This window comes from Strix uralensis, chromosome 7 (genome assembly GCF_047716275.1).
Source record: "Strix uralensis isolate ZFMK-TIS-50842 chromosome 7, bStrUra1, whole genome shotgun sequence".
Taxonomy (NCBI): Eukaryota; Metazoa; Chordata; class Aves; order Strigiformes; family Strigidae; genus Strix; species Strix uralensis.
In genome coordinates, this window is record NC_133978.1 from 530,958 (window position 1) to 549,657 (window position 18,700).

At 43.4% G+C, this 18,700-nt stretch overlaps 1 long non-coding RNA gene and 1 pseudogene across 1 annotated transcript; both read left to right on the top strand.

Annotated features, from left to right (window-relative positions):
- Positions 1–13,960, top strand: part of LOC141946200 (ras-GEF domain-containing family member 1B-like) — an 87,721-nt pseudogene extending 73,761 nt beyond the window's left edge.
- A 1,231-nt stretch (positions 13,961–15,191) lies between these two features.
- LOC141945688 (uncharacterized) lies at positions 15,192–18,256 on the top strand. Its single transcript, XR_012629581.1, has 3 exons — positions 15,192–15,262; positions 16,719–16,798; positions 18,075–18,256. It is a non-coding gene; the product is annotated as an uncharacterized LOC141945688 (long non-coding RNA).
- Positions 18,257–18,700: the final 444 nt, after the last annotated feature.

Sequence of the window (18,700 nt, forward strand, 5' to 3'; positions counted from 1 at the left end):
TTTTCCTCCCTTTTTCCACCCTGACATGTTTTGAGAAATTCAAGGCATTCTCACACCCCCTGCACTTTTCCTAAGGCTCCCAAGCATACACACAAATGCATTCATATCCATCACGCTTTTGCAGTTCAGTAGCCAAGGTCTTTAGTTTCGGGTGATTCAGGATCTGCTTAATTACTGCGTCGGAGTTCTCCTGTGTGAGTGATCAGTCAGCAGTGCTGCATCTGACCTTCCCGCATCATCAGCGAGATCTATCTATAGATCCAAGAAAGAGTTCCTTTGCACGTTCAGGAGGAAGATGCCTTTCATTGAAATTCAGTCCCTAGTCTGTTCTTTGCTTACTGGGGTTTTCCTTCTTCCTTTGCAGACTATTGTTGCCTGGGTACTTTTTTGAGAACTTTACAAAATTGTAAACTTTACAAAATTGTTCCTCTGCTGGTTTAGTGAAAATGAAGAAGTCTCTCAAGGCTCAGTGGGGTTTGTTCTGCCTGCCTCAGATCTTTGCCTTCCCTGCCAGGGACTGCACTTCACTGGTCTCTGCTGTGTGCAAGATGTGTTTCTGTTGCTATGTCGCTGTCTAGCAGTATCACCTGTGGATAGTTTTAGTGCTCCTGTTGCTCTGGGGTGGATTCCTTCTGAGTTGCTCTTAGTCTTGCTCTCGATTTCAGCCAGGAAAAAGCCCATATCGCTCCTCTTTCAATCTCCTGTGTGAGTATGAAATACTATTCTGTGCTCTGCCTCTTACAAGGTGCAGTTATGAAGAAGTATTTCTAGGAAGGACAATATATAGGAAGGAACTGTGAGTCCAAGTTGTGCTGAAGTCACACTGCTGGAATTGTGTGGCAAATTCTGCATGGAAGAATGGGAGCAGGAGGACTTGAGCTGGGATAGTTATAAGATCTAAGTTTCTACAAGTAAGGCATATGAAACACCAACCTGGGGGTATTTCAGGTTTTTATCTTCTCAATAGCTTGAGCTGTAGAATTTCACTTTACCTTTCAGTGCAGAAACAAATGCTTTTGTAAGCAAAGCAAACACACCCAGCTGTATGGAATGCAACCAGTGGTGGCCCCTGTGTCTGCTATGCTTTTGTTTTGGGTAGCCTGTGCCCTTGTCTAAAACACTCCACACTTTTCAGAAACACTCAAGAGAAAGCTGGGTGTTGCTGGCAAGCACCTAGTCCTTACTGCCTTTCTATCTGTGAAAGCCGAGGCTCATTCTGACTTGCTCAGACTTTCCCAGGTTGGTGCAAGGCGTTAAGATTTATAGTCCCTTCCCCATCAGACTTTTGTTTTGCCATACCTCAATTTTGTAATGGCATCCTTAAGAACAAGGCAGGATGGTAATCGCCTACTAAATGTGGTTTGGGGTCTCTGATTCGGTGGTGAAGCAGCTCTGAGGGGATGTAACTGCACACATGAGGTTTGTATCTTCTATGAGGAGGTGTGACTTGGGACGCGTAACAAATTCAGTCACCGTTCCTCTGGCTGAGGGATGTAGGATGGGAGGTACCTGCACATAACCAAGGAGCTGAAAATGTTTGGCAGTGTCTTTAAAGGCACCTTCCGTGGCTACTACTGAACCCCTCAGTGGGTGCTTCTGTAAAGGATACGAGCTGTCCATATTGCTGGCTCTGTTTTATACACCCGACGGGCAGACTGAGCTCTCTAATATAAATGAAAACGAACCAATGCAACCTTCCTCCATTGCTAGTAGAAAACAGATTTTTCTTCTGTTGCTGAACACAGAGGTTTGGACAAGACCTTGGCGGCCTGGAAGCTACGTCTGATTCTTTTAGTTTTGCCAAACTGGAACTCATCTCCTGCAGGAACCGGTGGGGTTTTGAGCACATTGTCTTTGGCTCTGGCTTTCCATTTACACTGCTGTTACTGGGAAGGTTGGGACTTCTTTCTTGTCAGAGGCTACTCAAAGCCAGAATCTGGACCTTAATGCCCAAGATCTCACGTTCTCCATAATGACACTAAATGCAGAAAAAATGTTTATTCCTCTTTGCACAAGGCAGGGAGTTACCGACTTCACTCTGTCATAGGAGAACATCACTGGTAGAGCAAGGAAATTATCTAATTGCTCTTTCCTTCAAGTCGGGTCTTTAACAAAAAAAAAAAAAAAAAAAAAAAGCCACTCTTTTCCTTCTTAAAAAAAAGAAAAAAGAGAGGAGAGAGAAACGTTTTTCATGTTAGTGACAGCCAAATGTTTTCAAAGCCCAGTTAAAAAGTTGCAGTTTTAACTCTCAGCATGTTTTTCACTAAAATCAGATTTCCTGTCTTTTTTTCTAATTCCTGCTTGTCAGATATTGTATTGCTGTGGTTTATCAATATTTTTAGGTCCCAAGATACCTCTGCTCTATATGCTAAGGCTTTGTGGTCCAGATTCTGCTCAATGACCAAATTTCAGTTCCACTCAAGTCGTTCTGAAGACACGGTTTAGTGTTCTGTATTTAGCTCCTGAGCTAGTTAGAACGGAGCATGCTGCTTTGTTTCTCCACCTCCATATAAAATACAACAGAAGAGTCAAGGTCGAGGTAATAAAGGAGTCCTGCTGGAAAAGCACGTGTGTTGGATGAATCATCCTGTTGGCTATGCTGTATTTATCTCTGTCACACTTTGGTATCATCCCTTTTCATTGCATCGAGAACATGTCCTGTGCCTTGTTCACAGTGTTTGAACGTGGAGCGTACAGAACATCTCTTAGCTTGATGTCTCACTGAGCAGAACTGAACCATCTCTGTCAAGCAGCATCCAGAAATAGAGAGCAAACAAGTGAGCCAATATGTACCTTTCGCAGCCAGACTTTTGGGAATTTTATTTTATTGTTATGAATCAGTGTATCTATTAATGACCTGATGATTTTATTCCTTTCCTCTTGAGGCTAGGAGGCTCTCTGTGTCTCAAATTTAGTTTTTTCTGAAGAAGGATCCACGTGGTTGTGGGAGTAAGTGTTGTGCTGAGCGTTAGGGGACTGCAACTTCAAATTGAAAAGGAAAAATCCAGCCCAGTGTCTTCCAGCTTCAGATTCTCTTAATACTTAAGGAAAAATACTCATCAGTCTGCACCTCAGTGCCCGTGGAATAACCAATTTCCTTGGTCTTACCAAGGAAAAGATCAGCCGGAGCTGCAAACCCAAATTCCCTTTGGGAATTAGTTATTAGAATTTAAGCACTGCCTGCAGACCTTCTGACAAGTTGTGCTTTAACAGGCAGTAATACGTAGTATGCATGTGTCAAATAGGTGGGAGGAAAACCCTGCTGTGATTCACACCTGTTTCAGTTCTTACCGTGACAGAAGTTAGTGGTATGGTGGAAGTGGAGGTTTTTCCCCAAACAATGTATCACCCATGAAATGAGATACTGCCCGAGTCAGCTTTGTATTAACCAAAACAGCCCAATTCAGGGTGAAACTGGAATCTATAGACGTTTTAGCTAGCCGAGCCAGCAATTAGTTGTGATTTCACATAACTCTCACCACCCAAAGCAAAAATCTGGAGTGAAACCACTACTCGCCTTGGTGTTTTACAGTGACAATATTGATGTCAAGTTGCTTTGCAGATGCAGACTAGCCTTTCTCACTTTCCTTGTAGAGTATTATTCCCTTGTAGAGTATAAGGTTTGGTGGGTGGCAAGTGTTTACACACTGTCCACTGCCACTTGCCTCATGGCTGAGTAAACTTTGCTACAGTAGCTGAAAGCTTCTGAATTTGTGTGCAGACAGGACATCTTTCAGCGCCGTGGGCTGCAGAATATTTTGGATTTGTTCAAGTCTCTGTGATTAAAACACGGTGAGCTTTGAACAGTATGAAAACCTAGAAATTGCTGCAGAACGTTCCTGTCAGCTCCTTGGTAATGCTTTGTTTCTCAAACTTTGCCAGCCTTGCAAAGAGCCTGAAAGCCCAAGAGACTTTATGCATCAGGATGCTTTATCATCGCAGAGTGTGGCTGTGGTTGGATTGCTCCTCACTTGCCCAGTGATTTGAACTCTCTTGTACAGGAACCTTGTTTTGTTCAGTCCTGCCCCTCATGCTCTTACGCTGTGGCACAAGTGTTGACTTTGTTGTTCTCTTCTCCCAAATCGTTGGGCTGGATGGAATTCAGTCACTGGTGAACAGCTGCATAGAGTGACTCATGTCACTTTTCAGACACAGAGACTCCTCACTCTTTCCCGTTTGGATGCAGATATCTTTTGGCATCTCGCAAGGTGGGGTCAGCACCCATCACACAGGCTGAGAGGCTCTTTTCACTGTCCCTCTCTGTCTTTGCAACTGGTTTTGGCTTTCTCTTGCTGTTTATTTACTGAATCCCTCAGTCTTGTGCTGGTTTGAATGCCTCCATTGTCTGGACATGCTGCCAGCAGCATCAAGTCTGTGGTGTGTGTGGTGCTTCAGGTCCCCAGGAATCTAGCTAATAACTTAATAGCTTGTCATCCCCACTGAGCTCACTCTGAGCAGATCTTTGTCGTGGGTTGCGGAGCACCAGATGGCAGCATGCTGTTTATCTCCAGGCTGTCACGTTGCTAGTTGTTCTCAAAACGGGGTGCCTTCACAGGCTGGTGTTTGCTGAAGTCTGTGGCTTTATGGAGCCTTTTCCCAAATAGGATTTGATACAATGGAGAGAAAAGCAACAGCATCTGCACTGACAATGATGGCTCGGGGGCATTAATGCTTTTCTCAGGCACATGCACACGCTCTGTCAGCACACAGGCAGGGCAGCCTGGGGATACTATCTTCTCAATTTGATCTCCCTTGCCTCCCAAGGCGAGGGGAGGGGGGAAGCAGTGTGCAATACCTTTCTGCATTTGATCTGTCCACTCCCCGAATGTGCCTGGCCCATTAGTACTCACGGTCCAGTAACTGCTGTAGTAGAGTTAAAACCAGCACATATTTGTGGTTAAAATTGAGCACAAACTTGGCTTGCAGTCAAGGCTGTAAAACCCAGGTTCCTTAAACTGACAAGAACTGCTACTCCCAAAAGGAAGGAGAGAGGCGAGGGGAGGGAAGGAGGGTAGAACTCAGCTCTCAGATAATCAGATTTTATCTTTTGGCCTTTGTCACCTAAAGAGCTCTTGGGTGCTCACAGCCCCCTTGCTGCCCACCCACTACTCTGGATGACTGAACAGCCTGCAGCACTGGCTGATCTTTTCCTTGGTAAGACCAAGGAAATTGGTTATTCCACAGGCACTGAGATGCAGACTGATGAGTAATTGCTTTATTTTTCCTTAAGTATTAAGAAAATCTGAAGCTGGAAGACACAGGGCTGGATTTTTCATATTGTCACAGAATTTGGAGAGAGCGTTTAACAGATGTCTGACTTTGCTCACATCTTTGATATCATTGGTGAATTTGGACAATATTGATAAGCAACTACACACAGGCATATTTTTCCAAATTTCTGTGAAGCCACTCAGAGAGTAGGTGGAGACAGATGCCCTGAAGTGTCGGTCTTTAGCTTGGGTCACACCTGTCACGGTAGAATTGGAAAAACCCAGCACTGATTTACCAGGGCAGAGTTGGGAAATTGGAGCTTTTGATTGTAGTTACAAGGTTGTCGTGTTGCATAAGGAGACTGTCCTCACACGTGGCCTCTTCAGGGCTGGGCTTCGCTTCAGTCTCTCTCCCTCTGCGCTGACGGGGGCTGTGGCAGCCCATGACAGCCTGAACACGCTTCCCCATCAGAGCGCTGCTCTTAGGTAGCTGCTGTGAGGATTTGCCCAAAGATGTCAATGAACGTTATGCCACGTCCCCAAAAGCTTTACAGAAAGTTTGAGTTCCCAAAACCTGTCAGGATTCTTGTACGCTCCTTCTAACTCTTAACCTTGACCTCTTATCTGTCATTTAATGAAGAAACAGCAAGATACAAAATAAAGCACGTGGCAATTGCAGTAGACAGGCAGTGATGAGAGCCTGTGTGGGCCCTTCCCTGAGAAATCTGCACGGGCTGGAAGATGGTACAATCTTTACTGCTGTGTGCAGGCAACCCAGGGTATGACACTGGGATTTCTTCCTAGTGCTCTGCTGCTTCCTATCTCTGTGGTGTAGAAAGCCTCTTACGTTGTTGTGCCTTGTGGTAATTACCCCGTATCATTTTTGTGTGTCTCCTCAGGAAAGGATGCCACAGACACCTCCCTTTGCAGCTGTGTTTGACAGCAGTGGCTACAACAGGAACCTGCATCAGTCAGAAGAAGACAACTGTGGAGGGCTCTGTTACCATGACAACAACCTCCTGTCGGGGTCTCTGGGAGCTCTGATCCAGCACTTGGTACCCAGTGTAGACTGCTACCCTGATGTAAGTCTGTACCCCCAGTTAGCTGTATGGCTGGGCCTCACGCGTCTCGTAAAGAGGAACTTCACATGTACAGCCAAAGCAGAACGTGTCACATCAGATTGCCAAGGAAGGGGTTCAAGTGACTGATGTAGCAATGACAGGATAACTATTGCTTCATGTGAGTGCAGCGTGCAGTAGCTCACCTGACCTAGGAAGTCTAATTCTTTATTACTCCTGTTGTGAGGTGCACAGCCCTGGTCTCATGTATAAAGTAAGTACTAGTGTGGCTTACTGTTTGGTGGGTTGTATGTACCATTGACCCTTTAAAGTCTGTCAGGCAAGCTGAGGAGAAAGACGTGACCACCAGCGTGACAGTATGAATGTCTTCAGTTTAAAAACAAACAGTTTTTAATGGTTATTTCCCATTGCTCGTGTGAGGTCCCCACCTATCTTGCAATTAGCAGCTGGTTGAACTAGTGCCACCCTGTTTGGAATCAACAGATGCTGGACGTGAGAGTGGAACATTTGTCATCTGAGAATTTTTGGCCTGTCTAGATGCATCTGTGCATTGAGACATTTTATATAATTCTTAGAGAAGAAGAATGATATCAAAAGTGGGGGGGGGGGGGGGCAGTTGAGGATGACTGAAGGATGATGAAACTGCATCTGTGCTTGTTGAAAGGCTCTTGCTGAAGACATAACTCTGCCTATATTCACTTTCTGTTGTTGTCGTAGATCTATTCATGTTTCCAAGACAGGATCTTTTTTAACTTGGGTCAGAGTTAGTAGCAGCACAGGACTGTGCTTGAGCTAGTGCTTATCCATTAATGCTTAAAATTCAAACATGCAGCAATTTAGACATCAGTTGGTCAAACATGATGTTTATTCCAAGTTCCTAGGACTGGAACATTGTAGAATCTTTCTTGTGGGTGCCACAGATACTTAACTACTGGCAGTGTGGAGAGTGGAGTGGCTATTTTGTATATCCATCTCACAATGAGTTCAAAGCATGATATATGGAAAATTAAAGCAAAATAAGGAGCCTCTTCTTGTAACCTCAGAATGAGTTACTAATTTTTGTTCTGTAAAATTAAGCTATGCAGTTCCCTCTGCTTTCACCCAGGAGACAAGCAATACTGTGGGAAATGAACAGTATTTGGAGATTCTTAAAGGAAGTACAAGGTCATAGTGTGCAGTTTACTGAGGTCAGACAGGCAAACACAGCATGGTAAAGATGGTGTACGTGGCAAAATTGAGTCAGCTCAGCGATCTGGCCAACTGGCATCTTTTTTTATTCTTTTTCTGAAGACTGTTTACTTTCACTATCAGTGTGGAAGCAGACAGGATTTCTCTGTTGGTATTCTAAGTATCTTGGACTTGCAGCATGAATTTTATTCCATTGTCAGCCTACAAAGAGTTATGTAATATGGTAATGGCTCTCACAAAGATTTACTGTAGAGCAAGAGAAGATGAGTTGAAATTTTATTCTGAGTAATTTTAGGTACTGAGCTTGCAATGAGGCTGTGTGCAATAGGAGAGCTAAACCAGCCCTACTCTACCTTGTTCTGGTTAAATCTTGCATAGCTTGGCTCAAGCACGAATTTATAACACTGATTCTGGGGCAATGACAAGTGTTAAATTAAATGCTTATTGCTGTAGTAATAGCTCTTGTCACAGTCACATGCAGAGTTTTCTTCTGCAGACAGTAAAGTTTTAGGAATGGATTTGTCAGGAACACAGTTGGAGAAAATATAAAGCTGGTGGTAATTTATCCTCATCCCTTTCTCTGTCTTCCTCTTGTTTGCAGAGGACGTACATCTTCACCTTCCTTCTCAGTTCACACCTGTTCATGCACCCGCATGAGCTCATGGCCAGAGTCTGCCATCTGTGCCTTGAGCAGCAGAGACTGAGTGAGCCTGGCCTGGACAAGGTAAGGTCCCTCGTTCTCAGGGACTCCTGTTACTTCCACTCAAATGTCTCCACCCTGCCCGCGGAAAAATGTTCCTACTCAACAGAGTCCTCAGTAGGATTAAACAGATTGAAAACCTGATACGAGCACCTAGAATGTGACCCTTTCTTTGCTGACATTCATGTGGAATTTCCACACTGCTCAGCCTGTCTCTGTGAAGACTGTTGCTGCTGCTGCACTGTTTTACCAATATATGGCCCAGAAATGAAAGTGCTGCTGTTAATGACATATCCCACACTGGCCCTGCAGTGGTTGCTTTTGTTTCAGGGCTCTGAATGTCTTGACATGTAATGCCACAATGTTGGAAAGACGTAATGATGAATTGAGCATGTCAGTGGGGATTACACTGACCTGTCTCACATGTTTAAGCTGCGCTCTTGCTACAGTCTTTGCAGAGTGGCTTAGATCGCTGGCCCCTTTGCATGTCATGGCTGGAGCTGAAAGGGGATGGGATGTGGATGTTTGGAGAGAACCTCCACGCCAGTAGAAAATGACACAAATTAAATTCAGATACTTGAATAATTCCATTGCTTTCTCCCTATAAGGTATAGTGTGTGCGTAAGTCCTGGCAGAACTGGAGCTTATCACTTCTGTTGTTGACAGTTAGCCATAAGTTATAGAAACACTAATAAATGTCTTGCACTGAGACACTCCTGATAATGGGGGGAATCATTCTAAGATTTCCACCTACCTGGGGCCTAATTTCCACATCAGATAAGCCAATGAGAATCTGTTCATTGGGTATTGGCTCTGGCCTTTATTCCAATGCTGAATTAAGTTAAGCTTAAAAATTTAAGTGACCTTCATACCCTTATGCTCCACAGTATCCTGTAGAAGGGAATTCTATTTCCTTTGGGTTAGGTATGTGCTGTACTGCTGTTACTTGTATCATTCCTCCTTACTGTTTTCCAATAGAATCAGATATGAAAAATTGCACCCAAAATCCTACAGTTGTTGACTGAATGGACAGAGACATTTCCTTATGATTTCCGAGATGAAAGAATGATGAGGAACTTAAAAGAGTTGGCACAAAGAATAGCCAGTGGTGATGAGGTAAGTTGTCTGTGTACAAAGTCAATTGATAAAAAGGCATTCCTTTAACGCTCTGATATTGTAGGTTTGTTGTTGGTATGGCTCTGGGTGGCTAAGCTAGCTTAGTATGAAGGTGCTGGTAGGCAAGAAGTTCTGCCTGGTACCTAGGCCTAGGAGGAAACCACGCAGCATAAGCAGATCCTTTTCAAAGCACAGTAAGGTTCACTCCATCCCTAAACCCATCTTGTGCAGATAGACACAGCTTGCTGGCTGGTAGTATTTTTCATTTTAGTGATTCTGCTTGGAAGCCTTGCATATCTGAGAAATCCCTACTGATGTTGATAATTTCTTCGATTTGTGTGAGTAAAGTGTGCTGGCATTGGGCCTGGGTTTTCCAGCTACAGAAGCAGGTCAGTGGAAGAGTTATAGCAGGTTTGAAAGAAAGTTTCTAAAAAAAAAAAACTGGACCAGGAAGAATTGTCTTGAACTTAAAGCATCAGATATGGGCTGAGAGGGAGTCTGTCATATTCATTCCTCTGGGTGGAGCACACAAGGAAATCACCTGACCTTTTTCTAAGTCCCAGTTCTCAGGTGGAAGTAAAGTTTCACAGAGGTATTATGAAATATTTTGATGCTTAACTGATGGTTGTCTTGTAAGTACTGAAATAAACTCAGCCCAAAGCCAAAAGTTAATATTCACTTAGTGGCAAGGCAATTAACAAGGTTTCAATAAGCAGATCATGCGTAGCTGCCATAATACTCACATTACAAAAGGCACTGGAGTGGCATTTGGAAGAACTATAAACACAAAGAGCAGTTGCTAAATGGCATCGTGTTTGAGGCATTCCTCAAGGGCTGGTATTCCTTAGTACCTTATGCCAAGGGCATGTTAACAAGCATTTAGGTGAGCTTTACTGGGAGGGGTTGCAAGTGCTACCAAAGGCCTGGAAAGGTCTTGAGAGACTGTAAACAAGGCTGGAAAAGAACAAACCTAAACCAAGTTTGGAAGCTAAAATACATTGTGGTGTTGTGAAAATGGGGAGGGACAAAAGAAGATGGGACAAGAGCGTGAGATGCAGTATGGAATAGAAATGAAAATGATACCAAATTTGATGAGCAAGCTTAGAACTGCTGCGAGATAGCTACAGGGGGCTCTGGACTGTGGAGGTTTGCCTTCACTGTGGGGTGCCAGGAGGAACTTTTCCCTGTACAGCGCTCCTGCACCGTTGCTTTGTGTCTGGGTACTCTTAATAGGAAGACAGGGAACTGCAGTTCAGTTCAAGGAAAAGGAATAAGATTGAGGACTCACACCTGTTTGAAAAATACCCACTGGCACAAAAAGAGAGAGCGAGCTGTTTAGCCTGGGCCAGTTGGGTTGGTGGATACAAGGGTGAAATGGCAACAGGGAAGGGTTGTCTACAGTGAAGTTTCTGGCACTGCAGACAGTTTAAACAGTGAAATCATCTATTGAGGGGAAAGGCAAACGTACAAATTGCTAGAAGATGAGCGCTAGGGAGCAGTCTTACTCTGGCAGCAAGCTGTAGATCTTTTCTAGCTCTAGCTTTGAGCTTTTTTGGACTTTGAGGTTTCCTTCAGAAAGACAAAGGGAAAGCAAGCACTGCAGTGAATTGACTTGTGTTACTGTGAACTGCTTGGAACAGTAAATGGCAACTTCCTTGACCTTGCTTTTCTACAGATTGCTTGGATTTGTGTGAGTCATTACCTTGAAGGACACAAAAGAGGCAGTGTTTCCTACTCCTGTCCACTACAGCTCTTCTACTTGTAGCTTCTTAATCCACTTCCCAAATTATCGTGCTCCACTGCTATTAAGAGCTGTCAGTAGGAGTACAACTAAAACCCTTCACCATGCTAACATCAGAAAGTCATCTTGGGAAAAACCTTGGTGGGGTTATTTTTGTCCCTCTTCTCCCTCAATTTAATTCCATTCCTTCCACTTTTTCCCTCTGTGTCCTGAGAGGTCATCATGCTCACGAGATATTTCTAGATTGTTCTGGTCCCTTTTACCACTTAACTGACCTTTGTTTCAAGGTATATCTGAAACCTTTCCCATCAGCCATTGCCTCCCATTTCCTGATTAGTTCTATATAAACGTTTAGCAGTGGCTTTTTCTGTGAAATACTTGATGGCTGTGTGCAGTCAGACCAAAGCCACATCCTGTAGCCTGATCTCTTTTTCATGTGCAGCCCAACATTGCACTGACCTCTCTTTTTTTTTTCCCCACCATGATATCATATAGTGAGATTGACTGTGGAAACTCATTTAACGTGTGGTATTCCAGATCTAGCAGGTAGTAATGGTACTTCCAATCACTATCCATGTGGGACAGACACAAAGGAGTGACCTTGAGGTGAAGTGTCCCATCACTTTCTCCCATGCTGTCCAATCCTCAGAGATTTTTAAATATAAATAAATATCAGCATTGTCAGTGTGAAAATAGAATAAAAAATAAGACTGTGGGACAAATAAGTGGAAAGGGTCAACCTAATTTAGAGGAAGACTGTATGTTTAGGCTGACTGGGAGCCATACTACAGTCAAATTAGTATCTAAGAGACATATTCAGTGAGTTCATTGGTGTGTTGTTAAATATATATATCTATATATATATATGGAATTAAAGAAATGCCTGAGATGAAGTAATGGCCCAGCAGCAAATACCTGTTATGTGTGCAAAGTGCAGTACGTACTTATCCTCACACACAGTGCTTCGAGGTCACTGCCCCTTTGCTCAAGAGGAGGCTGAAGCTCAAAAGAGCAGAGGGGTGTTGGTTTTGTGGGCTCAGCTACATCTATGAGGTGTGAGAGGAAACTGGCATTTCCTTCTGCCTTTGTGCCAAGAGGGTTTTGCCTCATCACTGGACAGAGGGGATGTTTGTTATGCTGAACTGCTGTTAGACCAGATGTGGGTAACTACCCTGATTTCTTGTTCTGGTTTGGAGGGTATCTGCCAGTTTGCCTTTTCTCCCTGATTTTGTCAGTTCTGGGTTGACATGAACCACAAATTAAGGCGAGGTTTGGGTTTTTTTGCTTTGAAGCTTAACCCACTGGTTATTACGTGATTTCCATCAGTAGCCAGAACTCATCCTGAGTATTTTAGATTTTTTTTTTCATTCTCAGGTGAGTACCAGCTGGGCAAGAAAATGCTTCATAAAGTTCTCTTACATGAAATTTCAAAGAATTTGGAAGGGAGTGGGTCAGTGAAGCAGGTCTCTGTGTGTCACCTAACACCTGTTGATGGAAGTGCAGCACTTGAAGTAATACTTCTGTGTCTTCCTGAGGAAAATGTAGATCCCCTTGTGCTCTTCCCACCCACCCTGGTGAAAAATTATGCCGTGTGTGTTTGTCTAGAAAATCAAAATACATCTAAGCAGAAAGCAATTATTTACCAAGTAACAAGACAAATCCAGCCTTGGTTGAACATAACTGATTTCAAGAATGAATCTGACCCAAGATAGTGCTGTTGTATTTGAGTAAATTTGGAAATCCATGTAAATGGCAGCTTTGGAGGGAATGAGAATTTCATTAGAATATGGGAAACATTCCTGCCTTGGACCGATCACACTGTGCTGTGCTGCCAGTAGGTTTTGGACACTCCTTTTTTCATCCACTTAGGTTTTGCTTTAACGGCTTTAGGATGGTATCTGGAATTTGGAATGGTAACCACCTTAGGGTCAGTTACACAGATCTATCTACTTAGGAGTCAAGTCCTGCTCCTACTTAAATTTGTCCCTCCTGTTAACTTAAACCACCACAGGGAAAGGCCTGCAAGGTGAAAGAGAGATGTTTGTATTATCTTCTCCTTTTTCGCATATTTACTGCAAGTTTTAATTCTGACTTCAATGAAATTGGTCTTGATTTACTCCAGAGAGAAGCAGGCCCTTTTTTCATCATTGAATGACCATATATTGGTTTTCCTGTGGTCTTAAGCAGGAGAAGATGGGAGTATTTTCATTTCTTGTGTTTTGTCTGGTGATTGTTGGTACTTTTCTTGCAGTAGGTTGTGCATGTCTTTTCTGCTTTTCCTTGAGCTAACCAGGTCACTGTTGAATCTGTGAGACAATCAGTGTTTAAATTCTTGGCTGGATTCCTTTTGGTCTGATGAAATGTTAATATTAGAAACTCACATAGTGGAACGTATCTTAAGTTGGCAACAAATACAGGTATCAGCATCAATCTGTTTTGGTGTTATGCAGACTTTAATACTATCTTTGCACATTTCAAAAATGTCTCCGGATTGTTTCTTGTCGTGACAGATGTATCGGAAGAACGTACAGCAGCTCCTCCAGAACCTGATTCAGAAGCTCACCACTGTTGGCCGGTATGAGGAAGTACTTGCAAAAATTAATGCCACGTCCACAGATCGCCTCACAGTTCTAAAGACCAAGCCCCAGTCCATGCAGAGGGACATAATCACAGTCTGCAATGACCCCTACGTGTTAGCTCAGCAGCTGACACACATAGAGCTTGTAAGTTGTCATACTTCAACCACGATTGCATCCTTCCCCTCTTTCTGAAATGCAGGTTAACATAGTGTATGACTTGGCTGCTTGTGTGCTTTGTTTAGGAGAGACTCAATTATATTGGACCAGAAGAATTTGTCCAGGTGTTTGTGCAAAAGGATCCTTTGGATAATGACAAGGTAATTGGAGCAGATCTGGAGCAGCTCTGAAATGTGGTATTTAACATCCTGGAGCTCAGGTGCCCCATGACCTGGAAGCGAGGTCCGGCAGTAAATGAGAACCAACAGAAATGAGCTTTATAGTGAAAGTGCTTTAGGATTCCTCTTAAAAATTTGGTTGATGCTTTTTCTTCCTGGAGGACAACTCCTGGTGCTCTAGAACTCAGCCAACAGGTTGACTTGAATTAACACATTTGCTTTTTTTCTGATTTAAGCTAAGTGAGAACTTAATCCTGTGAATGGTTTCTGCAGACCACCTACGTGGTCGACAGCTGGAAAAAGCTGAGTTTAACTTTGGCTTTTGCGTTACTCATTCTCAACATCTGTTCTTCCTTTTAGTAAACTGCACTCTTGCAGCAAACTGGCAAGTGAGTCAATTTGCAGGTGAGCATGCATCACAAGAAGGGGGGCTGTGAGCTCTAGATCTATGTGAGATGAAGGGCAAGGACGCAGGGTTTTTAGCTAACCGTGCTAGAGCTGTCATCTCCTTGAGTGCAGCTTTCAAGATGACTTATGCTCTGTAAATAAACTGTGCCAAAGCCAGGCAGTTAAAACTTGAATTACTGTCCTCCCTAAAACTGACAAACGTAATAGAATGACTCAAGTTTACAATTTGATATTCAGTCAGACAGTCTCTGAAAATGATTTTGTATGTCGATCACTAAAACTGCAGTCTACCCCTTTTTAGGCAATCCTGAGATGTGGTGTGGGAATCAAGACACTACAGAACAAATAACACTGACTAGGAAAGGGAGAATCTGAACATAATGTGCCAGTGGAGTGGGCTGGCCTCTGTTTTCCTTCTGCACTTGCAGAGAGCATAATGTTGTCTCCACTGTATTAATGGGACAGGAGTGAGGACAGACACAGTGCTCATAGTCAAGGAAGCTTTAGCAGATACTTAGCTTTGATTGTTTGCATAAGTCTATCATAAGTCCTGGTAGGATTTACAGCAGGTGATGAATTCTGCACGCCTGCTGGAGTGCTTTACTGCGCCAACGGCTCAGGAAGGAGTTACACGTGCTCGAATACTGTCACTGCTGCTTTCCCTCTCAGGCTTTTTGTCACTTTGGGTAATTGGGTTATTCCTGGTTACTTGATGGTGTTTGGGGATGACAAGGTGGGAAGCCAAAAGGTCTCTCTCAGGAAAAAGATGAAGATTACACTAGAAGTTGCTATTTTTCTTCTGTCTGCAGAGCTGCTACAGAGATCAAAAGACAGACTGGGAATCTGGAAGCCTGTGTGGAATGGTTTAACAGGCTCAGTTACTTGGTTACAACAGAAATCTGTATGGTGAGCAAAGACTTTTTCTGCTAAAAGGTTTAGTCTAATCTAGTTGTCTAAACCTCTGAAGCCTTTTCAGGTGTGGTGCCCTTTCAGTGTGCCCTTTGACTTTTCATTCTCTCAGCTCTTTTTCCCATGTGGATGCAGTCAGTGCAGGGCTGAAGAGGAAATAAGTTCCGTGTTTTCGGCATCAAACTCATGCCTCAGCCTTGTTCATCTGACAAAGTGGTGACGTTGTGCTAGGTTAGCCCTTCTTAGCACAGGAGCGTGTCTGGCCTGCTCTTCTCTCCTGTGAATACCCCTTGTGAGTGGAGGCATCTTTTCACTCCTCTGTGCTGACCCCCTCCTCTGCTCTACTGTTCTTCATACCCTTCTTCTTGGCAGAGTTCTTTGCCTGTTGTCCTTGCTCTCTATCTGCCTGGTATCTGGGTTGTCTTTGTTGTCCTGAAGGCTTCTGGACACAACAGTGTGGTGTCCTCTGCATGTTAAGCACAGTGTGAAGTTGTGGTGTATGTGGAAAAGAGGAACAAGGGTGTTGTTTCTTTTGGGGAGGGGTCAGAGTGCTCTGTTTCCTGCAGAGCGTAACGCTCCAATGGCATGTCCTGCAGCCTGTGAAGAAGCAGAGAGCAAGAGTGATAGAATATTTCATTGATGTGGCACAGGAATGTTTTAACATTGGCAACTTCAACTCCTTAATGGCTATTATTTGTCAGTACGTGTCCTGAGGTGTTTCGTCCTTGTTTGAATCCAGATAAAGGAAGCGCGGTGCTTTACACAAAAGTCTGCCCCTTAGCATGCTCGGCTGTGTGAAGTGGGGAGGGGAAGTGGTGGAGAACTGCTCAACAGTATTGTAGTGTGATGTGTGTCAGAAAGTATTTACTGCCATCGTGTAAATTACAGAAAAACAAAGTTTTCATTGCAGCTGTTCAGAGATCTAAATTCACACTTTTTGAAACCAACTTTAGTGCTCAATTGGAATAGAAACTCTTCCTGTGAGATGGAGGGTTGATATCTTCCATCCTTTCTATCACACCATATATATCATAGTGGTTTAAAAATTCCACACCTTTTTATATCTAATAGGAAAATATTGGGAATATTTTTTTAATGTGAAATGCGAAAACTTTGTAGATGTGTGTAGTTTTCAATGAAAGACATGAGAGATGGTGTTGAGAACTCACTTGTGCTTTTCTACTGTATATTCATGTTTTATCAAACCCACATTAAATAATGTCAGAGCATTTTATTAGAGCTTTCATTGTGTAAGAGATGTTGATTTTGTTTCCAAAGTTGTTTTTAACGTTGAAATTTCAAGAAAATGATGAGTTTGATTTCTGAGTAGCTGTGTTGAAAATAATTATTATTGTTAATAGCTCCTTTACTTCAGAAATACTTACTGCCCTAAGCTACTTGAAAGATTTTTTTTTCTTTAAATATTCCTACAAGTTCTTTCTCTTATCTTAAGCTGGCATGAACATGAGTCCTGGGTCTCGGTTAAAGAAAACTTGGGCAAAAGTAAAGACAGCCAAATCTGATATTCTTGAGGTAAGTCTGGCCAATATTTGGACACGGGGCTGTTAATACCATTTTACTTTTAACTGCTCTAAAATGCAAGTTTGACTTCATTATGACATGTGTCATTAGTATGTTTGTGTTCTTAACGGAAATTCTAGAAGATATAATAAGAATTGTTCAGCTGAGTTGTGCTCTTTTGATTTGGAAGAAGGAAATTGAAGTAATTAATTCCCAAACCCACCTCCTAAGAATTATTTTTCAAAAAATAATAAAAATGTAGGTAACCTCTTGAAAGGGAGATGTATTTGAGGGGGATGGTGTGGGTGCCTTTGAAAATCGAGGTGAGCTGTAAGGCGGCTGCCTTGCCCTGTCAGCGAAATTTGTCGTGAAGTCATTGATTGCCAGTTACCTTCAGGTAGTAAAGACCTTTGTCAAAGATCGGACAGGTGCAGCAGTGGAGGAGTCTGTGATTTACCCAACAGGTTATTTACCAAGAAGTTAATTATCCTGCTGTAAATGGTGATTTGTTAATTCAGGTTATTTATTAGTAAGATAAAGGAAATGTAACGTTTTGTGCTTGACACAAGCATGAAATGTTTATTAATATCGTCAGGAGATTTGACTTGTCTTTTGACAACAGATTAAAACTGGGTGGCTGTAGCCACCTCACACTTCCTTCCCCCGCCCTTGGGTGGGAAGCAGCCTTCCTTGTGCCAAGGGTAGCTGCACAGCTCGGGAAGTTGCTCTTAAGATTACAGCCCTGTTTCATTCAACCTTATCACACAGGCTGGGCTTTGCTGGTTAAGGACATGCTTTGCGAGCCGTGCGGTCATCCCAGTCACTGAGGTGCAGCAGTCAGTCGTGGAGCAATGAGGCCACTAACAGCTTTAGGTCTCTGATCTTACTTTGACATTACAATTGAATCAGCTCTGAGAAACCTGCATACTAGGAAGAGCAGAATATTAGTGCCAAGACCCATTGTTGTCTTAGTTTCGTGATTTTGGCTTTTGAATTAAAGCTGAGCTACCTTCTTTGTGGAGAGAGAAAGAAGGTCCATGAAGCCTTGCCTTTGCTTTCCTGCCCCTGACTTGGATTGGATCCCTTGTTGTGCTGAGTGAACATTTGTTAAAACAAGGTTCCCTTCTGATCGAGTGAGCAGATGAAAAGATACTGCAGTCCTCTAAAGGGCTGTATTTGTGGTGCTCTTCAGCAGACCTCTTGCTTTTAAAAATAGTTGCTCAAGTGAAAAAGAATTGTGTGTGGTGATGACACTGGCTCATTATTTACATTTTTTCATGCCTTGTAGCATCAGATGGACCCTTCTAGCAATTTCTATAATTACCGAACTCCCTGCGTGGAGCCGCTCAAAGGTCCCTGACAGCTCATAGCAATAGAGAGAAGGTATGTTTGCAAATGATTTGGCAGTGGGCAAAAATGAAATGTGCTTGTGTCCTGGTTCAGCCAGGATAGGGTTAAGTTTCCCCAGCAGTGGGGGGAAGTTCAATACCATGCTGACATCTGCCACATCCCCTACCACGCACCAGCCTCCGGGAAGATCGAGCGCTACAATGGACTGTTAAAAACTACACTGAGAGCAATGGGGGGTGGAACCTTCAAACACTGGGACACACATCTGACAAAGGCCACTTGGTTAGTCAACACGAGAGGATCTGCCAATCGAGCTGGCCCGGCTCAGTCAAAACTTCCACGTGTTGTAGACGGGGATAAAGTCCCTGTGGTGCGCATGAGGGACCTGCTGGGAAAAATGGTCTGGGTTAGTCCTGCGCCGGGCAAAGGCAAACCCATCCACGGGATTGCTTTTGCTCAGGGACCTGGGTGCACCTGGTGGGTGATGCAGAAGGATGGAGAGGTCCGATGGGTACCACAAGGGGACTTGATTGTGGGTGAAAACACACCGTGAGTTATACTGAG